An 11,105-nucleotide genomic window follows, 5' to 3' on the forward strand; every position below is an offset into this window, starting at 1 on the left:
CAAATTCTACATAGTCAGTGACCCGAGGCTGGAATTGAACCCGGATCCTTGGCGCTATGAGACAGCAGTGCTAACCACTATGCCACCCCAATGGGACCAACGCACCCTGGACATTCTCTCTTCTACCTTTTTCCATCAAAAAAATACAAGAGTCTGAGGTCATATACCAACAGACTCAAGAACAGCTTCTTCCCTGCTGCTATCAAGATTTCGAATGGACCTACCTTGCATTAAGTTGATCTTTCTCTACACCCTAGTTATCTCTGTAATACTACATTCTGCGCTCTCTCCTTCTCTATACACGGTATGCTTTGTCTGTATAGCGGACAAGAAACAATACTTTTTACTGTGTACTAATACATGTGACAATAATAACTCAAATCACACTTACTTTAGTGCTTCCCAATTTATTCCCATGTATATCTCCATGTGATTGCAATAACTCTTTCAGGACATTTTGATTTTCTTCCAGAAATTAACTTAGTAATTTATCCCAATTTCTGATTACTTCCTCATTATCCAATCTAATTTGATGAATGTCATTTTCAGAATCACCTGGATTTTTCTTCACTCTAACAACCAACAACTAACACATCTTCCTTCTGTTTCTCTTCCCTATCAAATACCATTTTAATATACTAACATGGTGTGAGTTTTCCTTCTATCTGATTCTTATCAAATAATTCACCTCACTTAATTTTCTTTTGATTTGATAAGGCCCACTAAACCTTACTTTTAATAGTTCACTACCATTGGTATTAATACTCATACTTTATCCATATTAGCAAAGCTACAAACTTTTGATTTCTTATTTGTTTTTTTAAATCGCATGCTTGTGCCACTTTTAAATAATGCTTAATGAATTCACCAACCCTAGTTAATCTCTTCCTAAAATTTGACACATAATCCAACAACGTAGTCTCAGAATACTGACTCCCCAACTTCTCCTTAATCAGTTTAAGTGGCCTTTTTACCGCTCTTTTTGGCTAACCAAATAAACTAGAACAAACTAACAAAGGGACAAATTAAAAGGGGCAGCTCCCAAAAGGAGGTAGTTACGCCAAAAGCACAGAGCACAGGTAATTGGGTTACTGTCAGGTGAGGGAAGGGGAAAGGGCAGAACAGGGTTCCCCTGTGGCCATTCCCCACCACAATAGATATACTGATTTGGATAGTGTTGTGGAGGATGCCTTACCTGGGACAAGCTGCGGCAGCCAGGTCTCTGGGACTGAGTCTGGTTCTTCAGGAGGGAGGGTGGAAGAAGAGGAAAGCGATAGTGATAGGGGACTCGATAGTCAGAGGTACAGACAGGAGGTTCTGTGGTCGTGACAGAGACTCTCGGATGGTTTGTTGCCTCCCGGGTGCCAGGGTCAGGGATGTTTCTGATCACGTGCACAGCATTCTGAAGTGGGAGGGTGATCAGTCAGATGTCCTGGTACACATCGATACCAGTGATGTAGGAAGGAAGAGTGAGGAGGTCCTGAAGAGTGAGTATAGAGAGCTTGGTAGGAAGTTAAAAAGCAGGACCCCGAGGGTAGTAATCTCAGGATTATCCACTCACTTGAACACATTTTTGAAAAGTTCTATCAAATTTGCTAGGTATGACAATCCCTAATTAATCCATGAAGATCAACTGGAGATTAATTCTTTCCTTCAGGAATTTCTCTAATAGTTTCCCTACCACTGCTGATGTGAGACTCACCTGTCTTGAAAGGTAGAACCACATTAGCTGCTCTCCATTCCTTTGGCACTTCCCCTCTGGCCAGAGAGGAACTAAAATTTGCAACAGAGCTCTTGCAATTTCCTGCTTCAACTCCCACAACGGCCTGCAATTCAATTCATCCAGGCCTAAGGATTTGTATATTCTTAAGTCTGTCAGAGCCTCCCCATTTCCCATATCAAACTGTACAAGTTCTTCATAGTCCCTTTTCCTGAATTCAGTACCTATAGTCTCCTTTTCCTGAATGAAGATCGAAGAGAAGCATTCATTCAAAACGCTTCCAATTTCCTGTGACTTCACAAACAGTCTGCCCCCTATTCTTTCCCTTGTTAACCTTTTACCTTAAACATGTTTATAAAATATCTTAGAATTCTCCCTAATCATCTTGAAAGTTTTTCTCATGCTCCAAATTGCTCTTCTCAGTGCTTTCTGAAGTTCCCTCTTGCACTTGCTCCTTTTGGATTGCTAACAGTCTTTCTCCTCTTCCTCATCCAGTTCTAAATAGTCCTAGACATCCAGGGTTCCCTGAACGTATTGATCCTACATTTGCCCCTAAAGGGTAGATGTTGGATCTGTACTCTCCTCAGTTCCTTTCTGAATGTCTCCCACTGCTCCGTTGCAGATTTACCGCAAGGAGCTCCTCCCCATCAATTTTGGCCAGACTCTGCCTCATTGTAATAAAATCTGCCTTCCCCCCAATCAAAGGCCATCTTTCTCCTTGGCCATAACAAACTTGAAACTTGTGGTCGCTATCTCAAAAATGCTTCCCTACTGCGACATTAAACACTTTCATTCCCCAGAACAGATCCAGGTCTGCGCCATCCCTTGCTGGACCTTCCAAATATTGATTCAAAAAGCTCCCCTAGATACACTTCAGGAAATCCACCCCGTCTAAAGTTGAAATCCCCTACATGATTACCCGATTCTTACTCTTACACACACACACACACACACACACACACACACACACACACACACACACACACACACACACACACACACACACACACACACACACACACACACCTCTGTGAACTGTCTACATATTTGCTCCTCTATTTCCCACTGACTTTTTGGGAGCCTTTAACACACTCCCACTAATGTGGCTGCCCCCTTAACATTCCCTCGTTCTACCCACAAAGCCTCATTTGAAGATCCTTCCAAGATATCACCTCTCCTTATTGTAATAACCGGCTCCTTAATTAATAGTGCTACATTATCTCCCTATTAACACCCTCCTCTGTCTCATCTAAAGATCCTATAGCCCAGAATGTTGAGTTGCCAATCATGCCCTTCCTTCTACCATATTTCTGTGATGGCAATAATATCCATGTGTCAATCCACACTTTTAACTCATCAGTCTTACCTGTCACACTCCTAGCATTAAAGACTATCCAATCTTGTCTTACTCGCTTGACACTCAACATAAAGGAATTCACTCTGACTTGCCTCCTTTACTGTAGCATGATATGTTTCAATTTTACAAATATTCTGGGTTCCCTCCCCTTGTCAGGCTAGTTTAAACTCCTTCCAACAACACTACCAAATCTATTTGCAAGGATTTTGGCCCCAATGTGGTTCAGATGTAGACCATCCCACCTTTCCCAGAAAGGGTCCCAGTGATCCAGTAATCTAAAACTTGCACCAACTCTTGAGCCATGCATTCATCTATCCCACTTTCCCATTTCTCTAGCACATGGCACTGGGAATAATCCAGAGATTAAACCACTGAGTTCCTACTTTTTAATCTGCTGCCTCGTTCCCTGAATTCTTGATGCAAGACCTCATTTCTCACTTTGCTCATATCATTGGCACCAACATGTACCACGTCCTCCAAGCCATCACCAACCCCCCCCCGCCCTTTCAGGATGCCCTGCGGCCATTCTGTTACATCTTTGACCCTGGCACCAGGGAGGCAACACACCACCCTGGAGTCATGTCTTCAGCTGCAGAAACGCCTGCTTGCTCTCCTGACTAAAAAAATCCCATATTACTTTTCCTTTCTTCTCTCCCCTTTGTGATTGACCTCCCAGCCAAGGGGAACAGCTGTTCTCTACTCACCCTGTCCATACTCTTCGTAATCTTATACACCTCAATCATGTCTCCCCTCAGTCTTGTCTACTCTAAAGAAAACAATCCAAGCCTATCCAATCTATCCTAATAACTCAAATGTTCTATCACAGAAACATCCTGGTGAACCTCTGCTGTAAGCCCTCTAGTGCTTCCTATAGTAAGGTGACCAGAACGGCACACAGTACTTCAGCTGTGGCTTTGTACAACTCAACATTACCTCCTTGTTCTTATACTCTATGTCACAATTGATTGAAGCAAGTGTCCCATATACTCCTCAGTTATCCTATTTATGTGTTCCTCCAAATTCAGGGATCTGTAAATAAGTACTCCAAGGTCCATCTGATTTCTGAGCTTTCTCAGTGTCCCACCATCCATTACGTACTCCCTTGTTTTGTTTCTTTGTAATCCAGCGATTACAATCATTGAGTTTCTGCTTTTTAATCTGTTGCCTAACTCCCTGAATTCTTCCCCCCACCTCCCATACACTCAAGCTGGTGCCAGAAGCTTGGCTCTGATTGCTCTCCTCTGAGGTCACCAGCATCCTCATCAGCTTCCAAATGGAATACTGGCTAGTGAGCAGCTCTGGTGGTCACCCATTCCCTTCTTTCCTCTAGTCCCTTGAGCTGTGATGTCAGCACCTCTCTAAACATGCTATTGTTGTAACTCTCGGCTTCACGGATGCGCCGCAGTGTCTCCAGCCGCTGCTCAAGCTCTGAAACTCTGAGCTCCAGCTTCTGCAGTTGGGAGCACTTTGTCACACGTGGTCATCTACTTGTAGCGTCCAGGAATCCATACATAAGACAAGCTACACATTCTACTCGGCTGATCTCACCTGACATGTCTTTAAATTTACAATTAATGAGTTAGACAATAACAAATGTAGTTAGAGATAATATGTAACACATTCCTAATAAATTATGGGGTGGAATTCTCCAGTTATGCTGGTGTAAAAGCTGGAAATTCCTGCCTGACCATCAATGGCGTTTCACATTCTCTGCAACACATCTGCCAAAATTCCAGTGGTGGACGGGATGTGCGAATTCCAGCCAATATGTTTCTTTTAGCTTCAGCTATTTAAACACAATCCCTAATATCAGTTACTCACATGGTCTTTAAAGTTTGATGCCACCATTCCAATGCTCCCCGCGATTCTGAATGGTATTCAGTTGACTGAAATTGCTTTACTCCTAAGCTATCCATAATTTTCCTAAATAACTTTGATGTCAAATTTGATCCCTGAGCTGGTTGTATTTCTGTGGGCAATCTGTATCATGGAAAATATTTAATCCTGTGGCTTTGTACAACAGTGGGTGGCACAGTAGCAAGCACTGCTGCTTCACAGCTCCAGGGTCCTGGGTTCGATTCCTGGCTTGGGTCACTGTCCGTGTGGAGTTTGCACGTTCTCCTCGTGTCTGCGTGGGGGTACTCTGGTTTCCTCCCACAGTCCAAAGACGTGCGGGTTAGGTTGATTGGCCATGCTAAGAAATTGCCCCTTAGTGTCCAGGGATGTGTAGGTTAGAGGGATTAGTGGGTATGATATGGGGGTAGGGCCTGGGTGGGATATGGGGGCAGGGCCTGAGTGCAGACTTGATGGGCCGAAGGGCCTCTTTCTGCACTGTAGGGTTTTATGATTCTTTTAGCTGTAATATTGCATAATGGAATGGCCTCCAGAAATCTGGTAGGCATATCCATGATCGTCAACAAATACTGATTCCCACTTTTTGTTTTAGGGAGGAGTCCTACACAATTACTTAGGACCCTCGTAAAAGGTTCCTCAAATGCTGGAATGGATATTAAGAGTATTGGTTTGATTACCGCTTGAGATTTTCCTATTATTTAACATGTATGACATCTATGACAAAATTCAACTTCATGCAGTCCAAGCCAATAAAAAAGTTTTTGTATTTTTTCTTGAGTTTTCATTATCTCTAAATGACCCCCTACCAGAACCTCTTGCAATACTTCCTTTCTATAATCCACCAGTAATACAACAGTGGTTAACGCTGCTGCCTCACAGTTCTTGTCTGTGTGGACTCTGCACATTCTCCCCATGTCTGCGTGGGTTTCCTCCGGGTGCCTCAGTTTCCTCCCACGGTCTGAAAGACGTGCTGGTTAGGTGCATTGACCCGAACAGGCACCGTAGTGTGGTGACTAGGGGAATTTCATTGCAGTGTTAATGTCAGCCTTACTTATGACTAATAAATAAATAAACTTTGATTTGATAAACTGTCTATTTTTCATCTACCTGAATATGTAAAGGTCTCCACTTCCTCATTAAGATGTCATTAATGATGAAGTAGCTTAGAATTGTATAGAAGAGTAGAATATAAAATATCATACAATCCCTACGGTGCAGATGGAGGCCATTTGGCCCATCAACCTGCACTGACAACAATCCCACCCAGACCCTATCCCCATAATGCTAGTATTTATCCTGCTAATACCCCTGACACTAACAGTTAATGTTAACGTGCTAATCAACCTAACCTGCGTATCTTTGGACTGTGGGAGGAAACGAGTGCACCCGGAAAAACACATGCAGACACAGGCAGAATGTGCAAACTCCACACAGACAATGACCCAAGGCTGGAACTGAACCTGGGTCCTTGGCGCTGTGGCCCAACAGTGCTAAACACTTTGTCACCATGACGCCTCCACCAGCTCTTGTTCTTTCTCAAACATCTGGTCAAAAATGGTTTCTGATAACTGAACCTCAGTTTCATTACCTTTATTCTTTGATTTCTTCTCCTGTCTGAATCTATGGCTTTTTGATCTTGCCACCACACAGTCAGGAAAAATCCCAGGGTATGCTTTCTGCTACACATCATTTGTACGATTTTCCACTGGCTTTTAAACCAGAGTAGGCATCACTCCCTCCTGTGATCCGGCTATATCATTACCCAGGGTAATCTGTACTCCTGAAAAAAGTAATTTCTCTATTACTCCTACCACCACTTCACTTTTCACTGGCTCTCCAACCTTACCTTACAAAATAACTCTTTTCTGGTAAGACACCTCCGAGCTACATATCTCTTCATCTCTCATCATTAAAGATCGGCTTGCAGCCGTATGTCTTAAAATCTTAATGTCTTTACTTTAATATCTTGATACACATGAAGTAAACCTTAACTACACAAGTAAATTCTTTAAAGAGACCTGGCTTATCAAACAATCCCTGAACATGCTGTATGTTCTTTTGCATTTCTTTAGCTTAACTATGGTTTCCTTTACTCTTAAACAAACCCCACTGGCTTATCCTGATTTACACCAAACTCTTAAAAAAAGTACCTGGATCTAAATTATAAATTACAGGGCTGTAGGCTGGGTAGGATTAGAAGATTCTGGGAAGTTGAGATTAGAAAGGGCACCTGGGTCATCTCAGGCTGGCATGGACAAGATGGGCATAATGGCCTCCTTCTGTGCAGTAACTTTTCTATGGTTCTATGGATTGAGACTACTTTCCCAATCACTCAACCTTTCCGAATATCCTCCCCAAAACAACACTCCTCTGTCCACACAACCTTCTCTACCCTTACCCCATCAACCACCCTTGCCACATCCCCAATCATCAACTGACTTTCCCAATCCATTCCAACCAACTAGCTCCCCCCCTACCACCACCCCCCCCCCCCCCCCCCCCACACACACATATTGTAACCAGTTAACTGACATACTTTTCTTCCTTCTGGCTCCTCCAAGTGACTGGACCTTTAAATCAACCTGCCTTATGGCAACTAGTTCCATAAGGTGTCTTCCATATCTGAAAGATGTCCAGAAGGCTTCACTGCACTATTCTCACATTGCCAGTGTTGGAAAGTCAGATGGAAAAGTTGTGATAAGTAAATAGGAGTGGAATGGTAATTCCACTGTGATTGGGGATATACGCAGTCATTCCTTGGGCTTGGAATGGAGTACAGTTTGTAATTATACTGTGCCTTTAAGAAATGTATTTGAGTCTTTTTTTTGTAACTGTCTGTCCCTGAGTCTGTATTCAGCAGCCCTGTATTGTTACTGCAGCAGCATAATTGTTCCTAGTTGCTAGGATGTTTGTTTTAATCTGGACTAATGCTGTTCTGCTGTTTTAGTGTTCTCCCTGAGGCTTTGCAATGCAGGACTTGATTAGATTGATTGACAGAAAAACCTGGTGACTGGGTGGGAAAAGCCAGGCTTACACAGAAAAATAATGTTCAGACTGCTGATTGGGATCTTTAGAGAGAAATCGTTTTCAATGTATCTTTTTCTCCCTCTGGAGTTGGAGATTAGAATCTACCAGAAAATAAGTCTCTTTCTCTGTGATTTTGCTGTTTGGAGGTTGATCTTTCTGAGGAACTTGTAGTATGAGAGTCAGAAGACAGTTGTCTGTCTGGGTCTCTGTCCAGCATCCAAGTGAGCATATCTGTTTTCGGTGCTAACTTGTTCTGAAGACGGGACTTGTGTCTATGGGGTACTGCTTACTTTCGAACTGTAGAGATAGCTAATTGTTAAGAATTATACCCTGTCATGTATTGTGCATTTCCAACTGGTAAAAGTTCTGCTGATTCTTTTTGTTACATCTTAACTGTTGGTAAAAATAAAGTTTGTTTTGATAAAAGCTTCATAGAGAGTCAATTGAATCATATCTGGAGTGAAACACCCGAAATCAGAAAAACTGGTGGTCCAGGTTAACTCCATAACATATCTTTGACTTTCTGATCTAGTTCTTAATAAATAGGGGGCTTGTCCGGGATTAAAATCTATAATTCCTTGTTTGGTTTAGGATTATTGGACTCAAAGACAATGAATGGTGAGTATTTATAATTTCCTCTCAGGTGTTGCATTGTCAGTTTACATAGGAAATGCCTTGTGGAATAATGGCTTTTTCAGTGGCTAAAATTTTCCGGGGAGAGGGGAAACCAAGTCAGTTAGGATTGTATTCATTGGAGTTTAGAAGAGTGAGAGGGTGGATCTCATAGAAACTTATAAAATTCTAGCAAGGTTAGGCAGGGTAGATTCAGAAAGAATGTTCCCGATGGTGAGGGAGTTCAGAGCTGGGGGTCATAAGTTTGAAGATAAGGGGTAAACCTTTTAGGAATGAGGTGAGGAGAAATCTCTTCATCCAGAGAATGGTAAATTTGTGGAATTCACTACCACAGAAAGTAGCTGAGGCCAAAAGATTGTGTGATTTGAAGACAAAATTAGACATAGCTCTTGGAGCTAAAGGGATCAAGGGATCTGGAGGAAGAAGGTATCAGGAAATTGAATTTTATGATCAGCCACCATCAAACTGAATGGAGGAGCAGGCTTGAAGGGCCTACTGCTTCTATTTTGAAGATTGCCCACATTGGCTTTGACCTGCATTCCTGTTTCTGGATCTACTGAAAGGTTGACCCAGTGTTCTCTAAGCCTGTAGGCTTTGCAGATGTCTATGTATGCAGGGAATGTACATGGATTGTCAGTGTCCATAGTTACTGCACAGTTAGATGTTCCAGACCTTTATGCTCTCAAACACTGTCTACCAGCCACAATGGCCTTGTGTCTGCATATGTCCTACAGCATGCTCTCCATGCTTTGTCCCTTCGGATTCTACAGTAGGTTTCCCTGGAATGCCTTAAGAGCAACAGGAGTAATAACCAGCTCCATAATTCATTCTGATAGTTCAAGAAAAGAGAAGTCTTGGGCTGGAATTTTATCGGCCCGCCCACCCGCCACAGGAATCAGAGCAGGCGAGGAGTGGACAGTGAGATGGTCCGTTAATCCATTGTCTTTTATTTTCTCTCTGAATTGGTTAACAAAATCACCCAAGCTCTCATCAGTTTTCTGACTATAACAGAAGAGTTCCTGGTGATGTACTCCAAAATTAACTTTAATTCTAAGCTGATTTTCTAATGTTGATCGAGCTTTGATGATGCCTTTGGTCGGCTACATTTAAATTGAGGTATGATTCTGTGCAGACCCTTGTTTCCTGTAGCAATCTGTCATTTTATAGTCTGCTGTTGATAGTTTCAAAATCAATAGTTTTAGTGCGACAATCATTCTGTAGCCTGAATCAATATTTTATTTTGTGTAATAAACACAGCATGGTCAGAAACCATTTTGAACTAACCTAGAAGACATCTTTTACAAAATGTTTTAATCAGAATTTTCAACTTTATATTCAGTAGGATACACAACAAAATTCCCAGCTTCAGCACAGTATAGAACGATCATAGATACACAAAGAAGACTAGCTAAGATCAATACAAATAATTCAAAGAATCAGACATTAAAATTCCTGCCATTATAGTCAGTACCTCCTTTTGTACAGATATTGAAAGGATAACAGAAAAAGTGTGAGGAATTGGAAGAACAGGAAAAGGCCATGAAAACAACAAAAAGTCTCCCAGGACAAGAAGCACTGGAAGGTACCATTGAGATTAGGGATACCCCTAAATGCAGCTCTCTACTCAAGGGAATGTCTGTACCTGGGGGGTCTAGGTGGGCTTTTTACAATCCAACATGTTCATGGCAATTTCTTTAATGGTTTTTATTTGATTTGGCTTGTTACTGTCACATATATTAGCATACAGTGAAAAGTATTATTTCTTGCTTGCTGACCAGACAAAGCATACCATTCATAGAGAAGAAAAAGAGAGAGCAGAATGTAGAGTTACAGTCGTAGGTCAGGTGTAGAGAAAGATCAACTTAATGCGAGGTAGGTTCATTCAAAAGTCTGACAGCAGCAGGGAAGAAGCTGTTCTTGTGTCAGTTGATACCCGACCTCAGACTTTGTATTTTTTTCCCTAAAGGAAGAAGGTGGAAGAGAGAATGTCCGGGGTGAGTTCCTTAATTATTCTGGCTGCTTCACTGAGGCAGTAGGAACTGTAGACAGAGTCAATGGATGGGAGGCTGGTTTGGATTGGGCGGCATTCACAATCTTCTGTTTCTTGCAGTCCCCCTTTCCCCTTCCCTTTCCCTCCTCTTGCGCCCCCCTCCCCCCTTGCCCCTCATACCCCTCCCCCACCCCTCTCATCCCCCTTCACCTCTCATACCCCTCCCCTACCCCCCCGATCTCCCCTCCCCTCTCCCTCATCTCCCCTCCCCTCCCTGATCTCCCCTCCCCTCCCCCTCATCCCCCTCCCCCTCATCCCCCTCCCCCTCATCCCCCTCCCCTCCCTCCTCCCCCCCCTCCCCTCCCTCCTCCCCCCCCTCCCCTCCCTCCTCCCCCCCTCCCCTCCCCTCCCTCCCCCCCCCCCTCCCCTCCCTCCTCCCCCCTCCCCTCCCTCCTCCCCCCCCTCCCCTCCCTCCTCCCCTCCCCCTCCCTCCTCCCCCTCAGGTGATGCATTTTGGAAGGAAT

This window comes from Carcharhinus amblyrhynchos, chromosome 28, assembly GCF_965287045.1.
Source record: "Carcharhinus amblyrhynchos chromosome 28, sCarAmb.v2.hapA, whole genome shotgun sequence".
Classification (NCBI taxonomy): domain Eukaryota; kingdom Metazoa; phylum Chordata; class Chondrichthyes; order Carcharhiniformes; family Carcharhinidae; genus Carcharhinus; species Carcharhinus amblyrhynchos.